The sequence below is a fragment of the Harmonia axyridis genome, chromosome 4 (genome assembly GCF_914767665.1).
Source record: "Harmonia axyridis chromosome 4, icHarAxyr1.1, whole genome shotgun sequence".
Lineage (NCBI taxonomy): Eukaryota > Metazoa > Arthropoda > Insecta > Coleoptera > Coccinellidae > Harmonia > Harmonia axyridis.
This window is the reverse complement of record NC_059504.1, coordinates 43560204-43577672: the sequence shown is the minus strand read 5'-3', so window position 1 is coordinate 43577672 and position 17469 is coordinate 43560204.

Sequence of the window (17469 nt, the reverse complement as noted above, 5' to 3'; positions counted from 1 at the left end):
TAAAATTTTTCGAATATCTCGAGAAAAAACTCATCTTGAAAGCGATAATAAACTCATGAACCGTAAAAGGGTCTAATTTTTTGCTGTCGTGTCGATTTTAAACAAAAGTGAGAAGAGTATTGGTTCATTTCATGGAAAAATTTTCGTTCTTCGTCTTTGAGAGAATTCTGAAATTTTAAGTTAATTACCTCCAGTACCTCCTAATATCTAGGCCCTTGTTGAAAGTATCTTGTAATTCTGCCATCATAGTACCACTTTTTAGTTTCATTGAGCTGTTTTCTGAGTTCTGACTGAATTCTGTTCAAGGTGACTTCACGACATTAATTTCTAAATTTTTGGGTTTTATAAGAATAAAAATCCGAAAATATTCTTTGAACGGTTTCAAATTTGATGTTTTTTTTATTAAATGGATTCGGTCTGTATCTGATGGAAAGATGGAAATTCATTATCAAATTCATCAAATTATCAAATAAATCATTCCTATAAATTTTTGGAAATTGATTTAATTTTTCTTCACTTGCAATAATTGAGTAAATAACCTTCTCAGTAGTTAATTATACTCAAAACATTCAGCTTGAATCTGTTCGAAGTAAACCCATATATACTACGAAATTCATAATTCAAGATTAATTGTTTAAAACCCATTGTTTACACTCAAATTATCTTTTTATCTTGCATCAAATCAAAATAACATGTTTCATTCAATGTCTGAACGACTAACAAGTGAAAAAATGATATTTGAAAACATTATTTTGAATGAAATGATATGTTTGAATACAGAGATGAGTGTTTGTTGGTAGCACAGCCGGGTTTAGTAAACATAAAGCTCTTAAATGACAGTTTTCAAAATAAGTGCTAAACATTTCACGAGGTGTTTGTTTTGAAATGGTCGCACCAACTAGTCAACAGCTCATAATCCTGTGTGGCTTTGCTACTCGAGAAGTTTTAACTATTTTATTTCCCTCGTTTATTTGGCAATATAATTCTAATTGTATTATTGTCGCAGTATTTCATTTTTTATTAGGTATTGCGTGTTCGTTCCAGGAAATGAAGTTCTATCATTTTTTACCTATGTGTGATATGGGAATTTTAAGCAGAAATTGGTTTTAAATTATATGGGCCTGATGCTGCAGAATTCCTTGTGAAAATTAATTCTCTTCTAGTTATTTATTCGACTGTCATAGCTCGAATGTTTTCGAAGCAAATAGACTTGAATTTTCAGTGCATATATTTTATCAGAGAACATACAAGTTTTTTGCTCAATAGGCCTTTTTGCCTATGATGCAATTTCGTCTGATTTTTTGTTTCTTCGAGAACATTGAAAAAATGTCATTTGTCGATTAATTTTAATTATCAAATTTTGGCAAAGAACCAAAATTTTATTGAAACATGCAAAAAATTTTCCATAAAGAATTCGACAGACATTGACAGTTTTATGTTTATTTTATGTATACATAAGGGTACATTAATTTTTTTACTCAAAATGGGACGCGGTTTATTTGAATTTGTGAGTTCGTTCACTTCAAACAACCCTTCAAAATTTCATGTAATTTTAATATTCCTAGAGCAGTACTCAGATTATTGAGTTTTCCTTTAGACTAATTCAGTGTAATGAATTCAATTTTTACCACTCTCTGAACATTCTTTCACTACTAGCGGCCTTTCTATAGTTATTTGAGGGCATTCGATGAGCCTCAGCAGCAGATTTCACTATATTAAATCAGAAAATTAAAACCTTCCGTAAATGGGATATTTTTTGATCTCTCTCGCGCATTTGATGTACTTGACTTTTCATTCATAATAAGTAAATGCTATAATCTAGGGTTTCGAGGTATTTTCCTTGATTGGTTATCAAGTTTCTTAACTGACAGAACAATGAGAGTAAGAGTGCAGAACATCTTAACTGAAGAGTATAATAACACCTCTGGCGTCCCCCAAGGATCAGTCCTAGGACCTCTTTTTTTTTTTTTTTTTTTTGTATTATTTATAAATGATTTGCCTAGTCGTCTGAAAGCAGATTATATCACTCTGTTTGCTGATGACACATCAGTATCAATAACAGCATCAAGTCATGATGAGCTCGTTTGTTCCTGTAAAATTTTAGTTGAAAATTTCGTATCATGGTGCCACAAGAATAAAATAATAGTAAATATAAAAAAAACACAGTTTATACATTTTGGCTTGAAAAATAACACTATAGGTATTATGACAGTTGATTGTTGTGATGAAGTAGTCAAGTCTGGGGAGTGTGTTAGGTTTCTGGGCATCTACATTGACAACACCTTAAAATGGTTTCAACATATTGATTATGTCTGTGGTAAAATAAGCAAATCGTATTATGCTATCAGTCGCGTAAGGAGCTCTTTTCCACTCGAATCACTACTGAAATTATACTATTGTATGGTATACAGTCACATATCTTATAATATTTTACTATGGGGTACATCGTCAGAAATGAACAGAGTATTTATACTGCAAAAGAGGGTCCTTCGGCTGATTTTTGGCATGGATCCACGTTCCTCCTGTAAACCATTTTTCATTAAAAATGGCATCTTGACCGTTCCATGTGTCTATATTTATAAGTCTCTTGTACATATCAGGGATCATTATGCATCTTTCGAAAAACTTTCTAGTTATCACAGCTATGCTACTAGAAACACTGCTATACTCTCTCCGCCTAAGCACAGCACATCCAAATTCGAAAATTCACCTACTTATAAAGGATTAAAATTGTTCAATAAATTGCCTGAATCAATCAAATTTTTAGATCGTACAAGTTTCAAAAAGAGAATAAAGTCTTTATTGCTTGGAAAATGTTTTTATAGCATAAACGAATATTTCCATGATTCTCCTCTGAATTGTTAGGCATTTGTTCTATTATTATTGTTGCTATATATTATACTGAATTGTAATTCATTTGTTTATTTTTCTTTTCTTCTTTCTCTATGATGTGACTTATCTCATACATTTTATAATGTCTTAAGAGATCAATAAATGTTATTATTATTATTATATTAATGACGAGAATTTGGCTAGTGAGCTGACATGTTTAATCGAAAATAACTTTATGATGCAGACAAAAATCGACTAATATTTCGATGGTGTTATGTTCACAAATAACTATGCTTATTGTATGGCATCTACGATCTATTTATTTCGACTACCACTTACCGCTACAGCCATCTATTGTAAAACAGCGGAAGCAAAGTTGTACACCTAATAACAATGAATTACCCTAATTTCATTATTTTCAATAGTTTGAATATTTTCTTATGATTAAAATAGTTATTTCAAAAATTGTAATGAATTCCTGCAATAAAATTTAAGAACGATTAATTTTTTTCTTCCAGGGGGGGGGGTAGTTGCCCCCCCTGCCTGCATATTTTGATTTTCAAATCAGCTTATTCGGCTTAAGTTTCAGAACGCAAAAAGCTACAAACTTAACCAGAGAAAAGAAAATCAAGATCCTTTTTAGATAAAAAAAATAACGAACCATTTCCATAAAGCATCTGCCATTTCTGCATTAGCCAAAAACGGAGTTAATGAACAAGAGTTTTTCGAAATTATGGGGCATTCGAGTCCACACCTATTACAATCATATCAACAACTAGATGCAGAACATTATTTGAAACTTGTTCAAAATCTTAGTCTTAGAGAAGAGAATCATATATATACTGGCTGCCAATCGAATTATTTTAAAATAAAATCAGGACCTGACCATTCATCAAATCGGATTCTATCTGTTGTAATCGAGAGCAATAACTCCCAAATAATAACTAACAAATTAATTACAACATTTGTAATCTTTACATTGAAAATTTTGTAAGTAGGTTGGTATAATTTTATCTCTAGTTACATTTGATGAAATTTTATTGTTGGGTATATTTAAATGAGCAAATGAACCCTCACATAAAATTTGCAGCGTTTTTTTATTTATTCATGTGAAATTCGGAATAAAATCAACACCTGTTCCTAATATGCTTTGTCTGTTGCATCAAAGAATAAGGGCATATTTTCGGCACCAGAACATGTGTCAATAAGTTCATATGTACAATAAAACAAAGGGTAAACAAACACTTATTCTGAAATGTGGCGTCAGACCTCCCAGCAAGTTTACTACAATCCCGATTTTATTTCGATAGTGCATTGGACTATACTCCTTGTCGGAACTGAATAAAATGAATGTTATTTTAGGGTAGGTATATTACATTTCATCCTTTTTGCCTTTGGTTTCCAACAATAAACCTTTGGAATCGGTCGACGAAAAAGAAGTAACACAAAAAAATTATGTTTCTATTTCAAAAAAGTTGATATTTACGGTTTTTCTGTACAAAACGTTTAATGAATAAAAGTGTTTTTTTGCAAGGTTCCTTCTCATTTCATCATTTTTTCATTGATGTGACACTTCACAATAAAGCTGCTAAAAATCAAGAAGCTTGATATGATTCAAACACTTGATAAATCAATACTTGACTTGACTTGAGATTAAAAAAGTACTACTTGACTTAAGTTTGACTTGAAAGTCAAGCTCAAGCCAAGTAGCTTGAAAATCAAGCCAAGCCCAAATCGTAGCAATGAATAATTCATTTTCACCCTTGATGGATCATGTTCATGGGCGCCCGCAGAAATTTTTCCCAGGGGGGGGCAAAATGAAAATTATTGAAAAACGATAAGGCGTCCATGATTGTCGTAGGCGACATCAGTATTCCGTTTCTTTCTATTTCTGTATTTATATTTATCACCAGCGTCTACTCTGAATTTCAAAAGATCACTAAAAGTGGTACAGGGTGGACAAAAATACAATAGTTACGTGTGTGCTCATAAAATACGCATAATATTCTTTATTAGTTAAATTAACAATATTATCAAAAATACTTATTGTCTAGCGCTAATTGGTTTGAATGTAACACCCAGTAATTTGTTACATTTTTAGATTAATAAAAATGAGCTGTTTCCAAACATGTTTGGTACTTGTGGTCTAGCAGACAGAATATGAACGAAATTATTTCTTATTTTTATACATTTTTATTAATCTAAAAATGTAACAAACTACAGGGTGTTATATTCAAACCAATTGCCGTATTTTTGATAATATTGTTAATTTAACTAATAAAGAATGTTACGCGTCACTGACCACACAAAACTATTGTATTTTTGTCCACCCTGTACCAATAGGAATCAACATGTGATACATTTTTGGAATCTGCTCAGCCAGTGTAATCGAAAAATTGAGTCAAAATGGGGGTGTTCCATTAAAAAAAAATGACGCTGACGTCATTACTCGAAAGTAATTCACCCTGTATATTAGATTATTATTTCAAAATACGGTAAATTAAAATAAAAAATCGACGTGTTTCAGGATTATTTCTTAAAATGGTCTGTTTAGCTAAAAATGAATTTTGTTCCATACTTAACGGTTACGGACGCAGTGTATAAGATGAATTTATAAGCAAATTTACACGCATGGAGTGCTTTCGGTTCCATGATTTTTCTTCACCCAAGAAGTGCTCAACGCGCCTAAAAAATTTTTCAATTAAAAAAAAATCTCTGCCGATTATGGATTATATGTATAGTATGTAATTCCATTGAAAACCGGAAAATAGTTGTGAATCTATTACTTTCCTTTTTTCCTTGCCCTTTGGATTGAGAAAGTAATATTGAGGGTGTTATGCTGAAAAATGAGGCATCCAAAATCTCGGGGGAGGGGGGGGGGCATGGCCCCCCTGGCCCCCCCTGCGGGCGCCCATGATCATGTTCTCAAACTAAGAATATGAATGCGATAGATATAACAAATGATTTTACACATTCTAAAACGTAAACTGCGAAAATTATAGGTGATTTTTATAGTTGGAACACTCTCAATGGACCATCCTACAACAATTTTTCTCTCTATCAAAAAATCTATATATCATCGTCCTTATTTTTGTTGCCACAAGTATCCGGAGTCGTTGATCTAATCGCGGCGGTCGACTTGATAAATGGCGAAAACATAAATTGATGCTAATTCTGATAATTTGATCCTTGGTGCAAGACCTGAACGGCTACTTGGCACCCATTAGAAAATAATTCGTAGTTCATAAATTCAAGTCTGTGGGTGAAATCAGGATATTTAGTAAACATTTCAGATGAATTGGAGCCTGAAATATCGGGTGCAAGTGCGTGCAAATCTCGAATTTTGTCGAGAGGAATTGCATTAACAAGTGTCCACTCATTTTAACCTCGTAAACAAGCTCGCTGCTCAGTAATGGGAACATTACAAGATTAGAAAATTGTTATGGACTATTGAAGAATTTTTCAGTACTTTTGATTCATAATTTAGATATCGGGTACTGATACTTAATAGTTTGTGCACTTTTCGTTTATTTTTTGGCGTTTATTCGTACGGGATGCTCCTAAATTGAAGGTACCAAGTTAAACGAAAGATTCTTCGAATAATCATAAGAAAAAAAAGTCCTTCAAACCTGGGCCCGCAAACGTTTTGTTTTCGAGATACAGGGTGTTTATTGTAGTACTACTAGTTTATCGAATCTTTATTAAGCTTCGCTACAAATTGGTTAAATAAGTACCAATAAGTATCTTGTGAAAAAAAGGTGCTATGAGAATATAACTTGAAAACAAATCAAACTTTTACCCCTGTATCTCGAAAACAAAGAAGTGGCCGGTCCAAGTTTATACGTCTTTTTTTTCTTAAAATGATCTGGGAAATCTGTCGTTTCCATTTGTACTACCAATTTAGAAACACCCTGTATATACTGACTACCCTTAGGCTTTATTTAACAGCTGTGAAAATTTGATAATTTCTATTTATTTTTGAGAATTTTTTTTTTTTTGTTCGTAAATTTTGAGGGAATGATATCATATTTAACTATACAGGATCAGTTTTACGTATGGAAGGTCTCATTTATTTCGGAAATGGATCTCACAATTCTTATAAACTTTGGTGAGCAAGCATGGGCGTAGATCTTTTTTTTGTTGGGGTGGGGTGATCGAAAAACTTTTTTTCAAGACAACGTTTACTAATTTACTAATATCTGAAATATGAGAAAGAAATTTGAATCTAAAATTATTCGAAATCATAGCATTTTTTTGATTCGATTTTTCATATACCTACCATTCGAACAATCGAATGGTATATAATAATATAATGTTTATTTATTATAAACATAAAAAAATTACAGAATGAAAAATCAAATCAAAAAAATGCTATGATTTCGAATAATTTGAATGTACGAAGAAAAATGAAAAATTCCTTGAATAATTTTAAGAATAGACTGTCTTATACAATGGCCGTAAATGCTTTGTTTTCAAGATACAGGGTGTTTCTTGTAGTCCTACATTTTTGTGATGCATATAACAGTTTATCGAATCTTTATTGATCTGCTCTACAGATTGGGTGAATAAGTATTAACTACCAGTGGTTCACCAAAAAAATTTCTGGTGGAAAGAAGCGAGCACTCTTCCAGAAAAATATCACCCTGTGGATTTGCATTCAAAATTAGCATATCATGCAATGTTAACTCTGAATTGGAACATCTATGCTAAAGGACCAGGCAGCAGCCTAATGGAAAAATTGTTACCGATTAAGTTTTCTTAATGGGTAAGCAATATTTGTCGTGCAAAAGTGTTTCATTCAAGATTTTTTCCTAGAGAAACGCCATTTTCCAACTTCGACACCGAAATTGCTATGTTATAGAACTTTTTTTCTTAAAATGGCCGAGAAATCTGTCATTTTCGTTTGTACCTCCAATTCGTGAACACCCTCTGTAGTTAATTCAAAACTGATGTTTTTAAAAATAAATTGCAATTCGAATGAAACAATTTGAATTGAAAAACACAGCACATGCAGTTCAGTTCTTTGACAACTGCAGTATTAAAATTTTGTGAGGAAAATGATGAATTCAGAAATCACAGATGGCAAAACAAGGGGGACGCCGACAAAACGAGTAGATGAAGTAAAATAATAAACCTCGGACATAGACGTGCTCGTAGTGAAATAAGCCAATAAAAGGATTCATATTGAAAGCGATAATAAATTCGTAGAAGGGTCCGATTTTTTGCTGCCGTGTCGATTTTAAAGAAAAGTAAAAAGAGTATTGGTTCATTTTATGGAAGAATTTTCGTTCTTCGTCTTTGCGAGAATTCTGAAATTTTATATTTTGGAATTCTTGGAGGGGAGGTAAATACACCCTCCCCCAGTGTGCAAGGATATGGCAGATATTATGGTAGTATTTTCATTGTTATTAGATTTTTCCTGTCTCCAGAATTATAATGAACTTTGTTGTTTCAAATGAATCACCCTGTATATTTTTCATCTTTTGAAATCCATTAGAAATACTAAATATTTGTCATGTTCCTATGATAATATTAGCCATATCACAAGATCCTTGCACATATCACAAGATCCTTGCACACCAAAATGTATAAAAATCGTGAAATACGTTTCTGAGATAATTGAGTCGTTCCATACTTCCATACTCACTCTGTAGAGAAAAATATAATGAAATATTTTAATTACATATGAAACCCTTTTTGCTATGGGTTGAATAATATCGTTTTTGAAATGGGACCAATGATTCATAATTTCAACAATCATATCTCCACATCTTTTTGATGTATGTACGAATAATTGCAACCTCTCTGTTTGTCAATCGCCAAAAGTGAATGGAATGGCCATTTATTCCCGTATGTCAACTCTGAGTGTTGTCTCACACTTGCAACAGACTGGGCAATTGCGTTTTAACACGTTCCGACTGTCTTCCAGCAATTTGAAAACTTTCGATGAAAAGCTCGCCGTGAGCACTTACAGGACTCGAAAAAAAAAGTGTAAGAGGAGGGAAGATGTGGAATTAAACAGAAACGGCTTAAAAATATTGACGTTTCCAAATGTTTGTATCTCAAACAGGTTAGATCTGATTCTGTTCTCGTAGATTTATTGCGAATATTTGAAATTAATAATATTTGACAGTGATTTTTCAGAAACGACATGCTACTCGAGAACGAAGATATCTATTATCTGCTTTCTGATATTTAATTATTATGGAAAATGAAGGCGACAGCCTGTACAGGGTGTCCTAAATTCGACAAATCTGCGGATAAAAAAACTGCGTTGAAAAATATATGGTTGTTCCATTCGAGAAACACCAACTTTGCTTTGTATCTCTAAAAAGGTAATTAATTTCTATGACCTGTTACGAGTATCATATGAACCATAAAAATTACTGAAAAAACGATTTTGAATTTTTCAATATCTCGAAAAGAAACCAAGATATGGCAAAGCCAAAACTGTTTGAAATTATAATAAAGTACTCAAATTAAGAACAATGACAAAACATTGGAATTTACCACGGACAACTTCATTACAGGGTGAATTATGAACTAAACAAATTTTGATGTTTGACTCACCCCTATTTGAAAATAATTTTTATTAAAAACCAGTCTAAAATTATTACCTTATGGATCATCAATATTTGTCTCGCAAAAGTGTTTCATTCGAGATCTTTTCCTACGAGAAATGTTACTTTAAAGAAATGCCATGTTCCTACTTTGACACCCTGTATCTCGAAAACTAGTCATATGATAGAGTTGGACTATTCTTGTTCATAAGATCATATTCTACAACATTACAAAAATTAAAAAAATTCACCGGTGACTTTTTTTCCATGCCTGGTCCAAATTTTATCTTGGTCGCGTCACTAAAACCACAGGAAATTTTAAAACGCCCTATACAGGATGTTTCATAATATATGCGCAAGAGTTCAGTATGTGATAGCTCGTACAAAAATATGAAAAAAGTTTCTATTGACTTGACCTCCAAAAATGCAACATTTTCGAGAAACAGTGTTGAAATTGAAAAAAAAAATGTTTTTTTGCGAATACTTTCGGAAACTTTCATTGTACAGAAAACAGCTTTCATAAGCATTGTTCAGTTGTTCAGAAAATAATTTTAAATTGTTGACCTGTAGTTTTTGACGTTTTGAGAAAATGGTTAACAATAAAGACCACGTTTTTCAAGATAAAAGTTGATTTTTCTCAAATAAGGTTGACTTTATAGCGTATGACCAAGACTTGTTTTATCTAGAAAACATTGGCGGCTTGAATGGGATTCTCAAAAGCTGTGAAAGTTGGGGACAAAAACAGCAACTACCCCTTCAACCTTCACTAATAAGGACTTAGAAAAAAATTCAGCACAAAACATAACTTATTATTATAAGAAAATGCTTAGGAAAGCTGTTTTCTGTACAATTAAAAGTTTCGAAGATATACGCAAGAAAACGTTTTTGTTTTCAATTTCATCACCCCCTGTATCTCTAAAATAGTGCATTTCAGAGGGTAAGTTAAAAAGAACATTTTTTTTGGACGTGCTATCACGTCCTGAGTCAAAAATGTGTACCGAGCTTTATGTGGCTGATACACATGAAAAATAAGTATAGTTTGATGAATAAACTCATGGCATAAAATGCATATCAAGGGAGATATATACCTCCAAAGTTGATAAAATTAAAAAAAAATTCTCCGCATAACTCCTAAACGGTGAATGCTACCATACTGAAATTTCGTGCGTATATGTATGTTGTTAAAATACATTGTTTCATTACAATTCTAGATTTCTGATATTGTTATGAAGGGTGTTTTTAGAGGGCGAGTCATGATTTTTTTTGGGGCAATTTCTCTCGTTGTACTCGTTTTGGTGAAAAATAGAAGCATTCGATGGAGCGAAGGTACTCTTATCCAAATACAAAAAATTGAACCATTTTTGAGATATTTGTAGTCACAGGATGTGAGCAGATTGATTCATCGCGAGATTCATTGGTAACTATACAAGTTATTCCAAAAAAATCATGACTCACCGTCTAAAAACTCCCTTCATAACAATACCAGAAATGTAGAAGTGTAATAAAAAAAATGTACCTATTTTAACAACATACATTTATGCACGAAATTTATATTTGGTGGAATTCACCATTTAGAAGTTATGCGGAGAAAGTTATTTAATTTTATCAATTTCAGAATGATATATCTCCTTTAATATGCAGTTTGGGCCATAAGTTCATTCATCGAACTATATACTTATTTTTCAACGTACATACTGTCACTGTATTTCCGCTTAAGCCGACTTTTGAAATTTCCCTATTCCGGCCCTGCCCCCCATTCCCAACGGTAACCACAAGCTCAGGAGTCAGAAGAGGCCAGTATCCTAGAGTTCTGGAGCCGGGCGTCCCGAACACACAGCTGTTGATCGTACGTCTTCACATCTGAGATGTGGGAGCCTCATTTAGAAAAACCCACTCCTTGGCATTCCCGTTCTAATCCCCCTGGAACCAGCCGTGACGGCCATTTGTTATCGAGGTACGAGATGCACTTTCACACTTTCAGGCCTGTCATACTTGATCTGGCACCGCGCGGGCCAAAAATAATTCGATTTTTTCCGAAGATTAAATGGATCCTTTCAATAAATCAGAGCATCTGATCTGGAAGCATCGGAGATAGATTCGATTGTGTAGGTGGACATGGGAAGGAGACCTTGGAGTTAGATTTATTCTTTGAATTAGATCTTAGATTTTTTCGAAATAAGATTACTTGGCATTTGAACAATAACGCCGATTAGTCTTATGAATATCACCCTGTAGATTTGCAATCGAAATTGGTATATCAATTTGAGTTGGACTATACAGGGTGTCTACTTCAAAAATCGAAAACTTCAAGGCGAGATTCTACATGTGATTTTCAACAAAAAATGTCATATAACACATGGTCGAAATATAGACAGTAATTCTTTAACAACATTTTGTGTTTTTACGAAATATATCAATTTTTTATAAAATCAATCACACTCCAGTTATCCTAGTAGCCTCATCAATTTTGATTACATATCTCAAAAGAGTATGACATTGGCCATAAAACAAGAGTTTTTTTGTGCCCAAAAAATTCCTTACTGCAGGAGTGGTAAGCAGATAAACATAACTATTCTTAGCAGAACAATATCAATCATATTTTTCCAATAGGTTTATAGAGGAAAAATGAATGATTGTGAACATGTTTTCTACCCCATTTAGTGATCTTTCGAATGACATATCAACTTTTGTACTAGCTGAAAAATAAGAAATTATTCAAACCTGATTTTCTTCCATTTTGAAGTTCTTGATGATTGAATCAGTTGACTGAATAAATATTGGAGTTACTCTCACTAGAACTGTTAATTCATCTGTCGAGTCAAACGAATCGACTAAATTTTATTATTACATATTATAAAAAAGAAGTTGAGAGAGGATAAAATGCTAAAAAAACTCGCTTAAATAATTAAACAATTAAGTCATAGCAAATGTTCAAAATGTCTACCGCCTTGTTCAATACATTTCACAGATAGTTTTCTTACTGAATTTACAACCCTGCGTAGTTTATGTTTCTGACTTATTTCTGCACAACAGCACAACACAATTTGATTCAAATTTCCATGACCAATTAGGACATTTGCGGCTTCCATCTTCAATGACTTGAATTGAGTGTGGTTTTGACATAGACCTTATTTTTCACGTGGCACCAAAAAAGGTCTAAAGGTGTTAAATCGCCTAATCTCGGTGACCAATTCTTGCAAAATTGCGATTGTTGCGTCGTCTTGTTGGAAAAAAAATATCTTCTGAATCCGGCCATGAAAAATCATTATTCATAGCTCTGTAGTGCAATCCATTCTCCTTAACAGTTGCACCTGTCTTATTTTCTGAATTAGCAAGGTCTAATCACACCACCAGCCCAAAAACCTCACTAAACATCGACACTTTCAGGATGGAGGGGATTTTCAACAAGTATTCTTGGATCTTGAGACCCCAAATGCAACAATTCTTATTATTAACGTAGCTTCTGAGGTGAAGAAAATGGGCCTCATCACTGAAGATGATTTTTCGATGAAAATCCGGATCATTTTGATAAATTTCAAGGACCCAATCAGCTTCAGTTATTGTGTCAACTAAACTTTGAAAGCCTTATGACCTGAGTCATATTACGGTGTAATATTGTTTGTAGAATGCCTAATTTCCAAGATAGACGAAGAATCGCTAAACCTAGGTTATCGTTAACACCTACGGGCTACAGGAACAATATTCTCAGTTGTTCTTCAGCAACATACACGGTTTCGATTCTTCACATCATTAACTTTCCCATGATTTAAATGATGTATTCCATATATAATGAGCATTATATTGAAATAAAAATTTGATCGATATTCTAAATGTAAGTGTGCTTTACTTATGTTCACTTTCGGAACCACAAAATGGATAATCTTTTATTTTTGGAAATAATTTCATAGAAAAAAACTGCATTTATTTATTATATATTACGAAGCACTGTGTATATTACGATTACTATTAAAAACCACTATTTATTGGTACATTAATGACTTGTGGCATTTTTCTAATATCCCTAAATCAACCACCCATAAAATTTTCCAAATATCTGAAAACGTGCGACTTATTTTGACAGGAAGCTGTTAATATTAAAGATGTAGAGCCAACAGCTGATTCTTCCGAAGTGAGAGACTCCGGATATAGTAATTTTCTCTACTCTCGCACCCTATTCAACTTCTAAGTATCAACCACCCTTGAAGACACCTAACTTCTGAACACTATTTACAAAACAAGATATTCCACTTCAACGTATGCCGACACTCAAAGATTCTCATAAATCAAAGCGTATTTGAAATATGCCGCCTTGAATGAAACGAGATACTATAATGTTTTTTAATATTTCATTTAGTAAGATTGTTTGATGGAGCACTTTTCATTAGAAGGTAGTTCATATATTATGCAAAAATTATAATGATGTGATAATGATTTGATAATTGAATAGATTGAATAAGGTGGACAATCACACTGAGATTCATTCACTTGAGTAACAATTTCCATGTTTAAAGTTTGATTAACAGGTGGCATCAATTCCATGAAATATATCTTTTTAATTTAGAAATTAAGAATTTTTTCTCTATGAAAAATGATTAGCGATTAAAATTAATTGGGAAATGAATTGGTTCGTTTGACAAAAGATAAACAATTTCAAATTGTGTTTTATTATCAGTCCATTAAGAAAATATTGTTCTGATGAGCAAGTTGCAGTTAAGTCATCAACTTTAAAATTCTTGAAAGTGTAAAAAACTATTTTCTTAACCCACTTACACAAGAGTACAATTTGAATATGTTCTTATTTGGTAATATTGAAGTGTAAAAGAATTGTCAGTCCATTTTCATTATTGTAAGTATCTATCTATTCAAAAAAAGCAAAATTGTCATAGGTATGGTAATTCATAGCCAATCTCCCACAATCACAAAGCTGGATTATTCTTTCGATAGTTAAGAAAGCATAGGGTTTTGCAATAAGAGGTTTATTTGAATAGCCCGCTGTATGGGCAGCTCTTATCTTTTGATATTTGATAATTAGAAACTACGCAGGTACTAAAAATGGAACGATACACGCTTCATAACAATGCATTGAAATTGTTAAAAGTCGCTACAAAAATGCTGAAAATTGTGAAGTGACGGTTCACAGAATTAAAGCACTTTTGCGTCGTCGTGAAGCACCTTCTCGGCCGGCAATAGTGAAACTAGTGGAAAAATTTGAACTGTTGGGACTTCTGAATCAAATTATGTTTTATTAACTTCTACTTTCCGAACCACAGAATGAATAACCTTTTATGATGTAATTTATGATATAACCAGAGTTGGAGAGGGTGATCAGAATCTTTTTTTAAATTCTTGTTCTTATGGTTTCGTATTTATGAAATCTCAAATAATAGTTCTATTGTGTGGAATATTTTATGAAATGTTATTCAGAGAAATATGCTTTTCAATTATGTTCTGTTATTTTACTTTAAATAGATATTGAATAATACACGATACGTTACTGGTAATTAATATAATAATATAATGTATAATTGAGAGGATATTTCAGTTTTACGAATTTAGAATCAACTTTCCTATTGTGTATACTGTATAGATAGAATAATATAATTATTATTAAATGATATAATATTGTATGAATTAGTTGCTGGTGGGTTTAAGTATTTTGAACTTTCAATTTAGTGAGAAAGCAGTAAATTTTTTACTTATTAATTTCTAAACCATATCTATACCATATCTATATGAAATATTATTGTAATTTTTCATTTTCAACTTCCAAAATACAGGGGAAAAATGTGAATATCAAACGTTTTTCCGTAAGTTTTAATGATCAATATCCCCTCTCCCCCTCCTATAATATTCGAGTTTTATGACTATAGAAAGCGCCTTTTGAGTGTGAAAACAGACGAAAGAAATGGCACAATGCTTTCTTGTCCTTAGCTCTTATGAAATGTGCACTTCACAGTATACCTCATTCTTTTTTTTTTGTAATGATTGATGATGAAATCTGAAAATATGTTAACACGAACGAAAATTTCATCGCCGAGAGTCTAGAATGAAAGTTCAACAATACTATTCTCATCTAGAGTGGAATTTTTGAGACTAAAATATCGTCAAAAATGAGGTACTCAACATCTAGTCTCATTGATCCTTTTATGAGTCTATAAGTTTTTATTTTCAGTCCTTTGAAATGGAGAAATGCAAACAACTTTCTGGTCACAAATGGAGTGAGTACCTTAATTCTTGCAGAACAAAATATTTTTTAATGATTAGGTAACCACCTTTTCTATCTTCCCATACTCTACAAGATCCAAGAAGTATCTGGATCTTAGTGAGAATGTGCTACACCTCCTCACTGGATTCCTCACAAGGTATTGTCGCCTTAGGAAAGACCTCATGAGAATGGGTCTTAACAGAAAATGACGAGTGCAGATTCTGTGGGGAGGAGGAAGAAACTCCGGACCACCTATAGTGACGGAATGCCTCGCTATCGCTAGCCAACGCAAAACCTGCCTTGGACACGAAAATTGTAGAAGTGAGGAATTAGCCTCCTTGAAGCCATCCCAGATATTGGAGTTCATCAGAACTCTGGAACTGGAAGGCGAGCTGTAGATCACGTTAGGGAGAGACTAGCTCTGATGGGGGGCACAATAGACCATTAGGTCGCAGTGAAACGAAACCTTCTTAATTAAATCTTAATCTAACTTCCCATGGACATTTCAGGAGTTAAGATTAAAAAATCTCCTTTCTTCAGTGGACTACTATTGCAATACTAGTGCAATATTTCATGTCAATCGGATGAGCCATTTGGGCAACAAACAAATTAACACAAATTCGGATATTTTCAAATAAGTGGTTTCATTTTGAATAGCCCGCTATCAGAACAGTTGTCACTTTTGACTTTTCACAAATAAAATAGGTACGCCATTACTGCATTACTAAAAATGAAACGATACACAATTCAACGATGCATTGAAATTCACCACGAAAATGCTGAAAATGTTGCAGATAAAGCACTTTTGGGTCGTAGTGATGCACCTTCTCGGCTGTCAATAATGAAACTAGTCAAAAAATTTGAGATGTTAGAAAAAAATAGTAATGTGAAGAGTTGAAACCTTGTCGATCTTTGGAATTAGGCATTGCACTAACGACCTCACACCGTATTTTGCAGTAGGAATTAGGTCTCCAAGTTTATTTTCAGCAAGACGTCGCTACGTGCCAAAGATCGCAATTTTGCAAGAAAAGTTTCCTGGGTGTTTTATTTTTCAAAGAGGCGATCATAATTTGACAACCAGATCTTGTGATTCAATATATGTTGACTTTTTTTCTTTGGGGTCTATGTCTATAATGGATTCAAGATCTCAAACATGGAATACTGCGCTTTGCTAAATACCGGGGTTCATTTGAAAGTATTGTTAGGCAATAAATTCACGGCCCCAAAGGAATTTCTGGAAATTTGGACAACCCACGTATAATCGAAATATTCTGGCTTCTTCCAAGTGATTTTGGATATACTATACCAACATGCTCATTAGTAATAGAAAATGTCATGAATAAGTTATGGTGCTGCAATCCTGATTTTGCAAGAAAAACTTCCTGGTCGTTTTATTCGTGATTTAACATCATTAGACTCTTTATTTGAAAGATAATTTTCATAATTTGTGTTTTTTTGATACTTGTAATTTCACGATATTTTTTCTAGTACCTCATACATAAAATTTCTGTTTAGTTTTTGTGGGATTATATGCTTCGACCTCCCCCCTCCTCTATTGTAATAATTTAATAATAATAATGTCTATGCCATGCCAATGTTCCACAATCATAGCGATGGTGACCATTTGATCGATGTCGTTTTCCATCATTAATGGCATTCATTCCTCTTTACAATAAAATCAACATCCATTGGTTTTTCTCAAAAAAATTTTCGTTTTTTTTTTTATATCAAAATGAAACCTCTTATTGGAAAACCCTAGTAAATTAGTATTTATTTGAAAATTACAACAGGGGACTTTTCCACCAAACTACTTTGAAACTTTTCACTTCAAAAATAAATCACGTTGCACAAAAAAAACAAAATTAAGAAAAA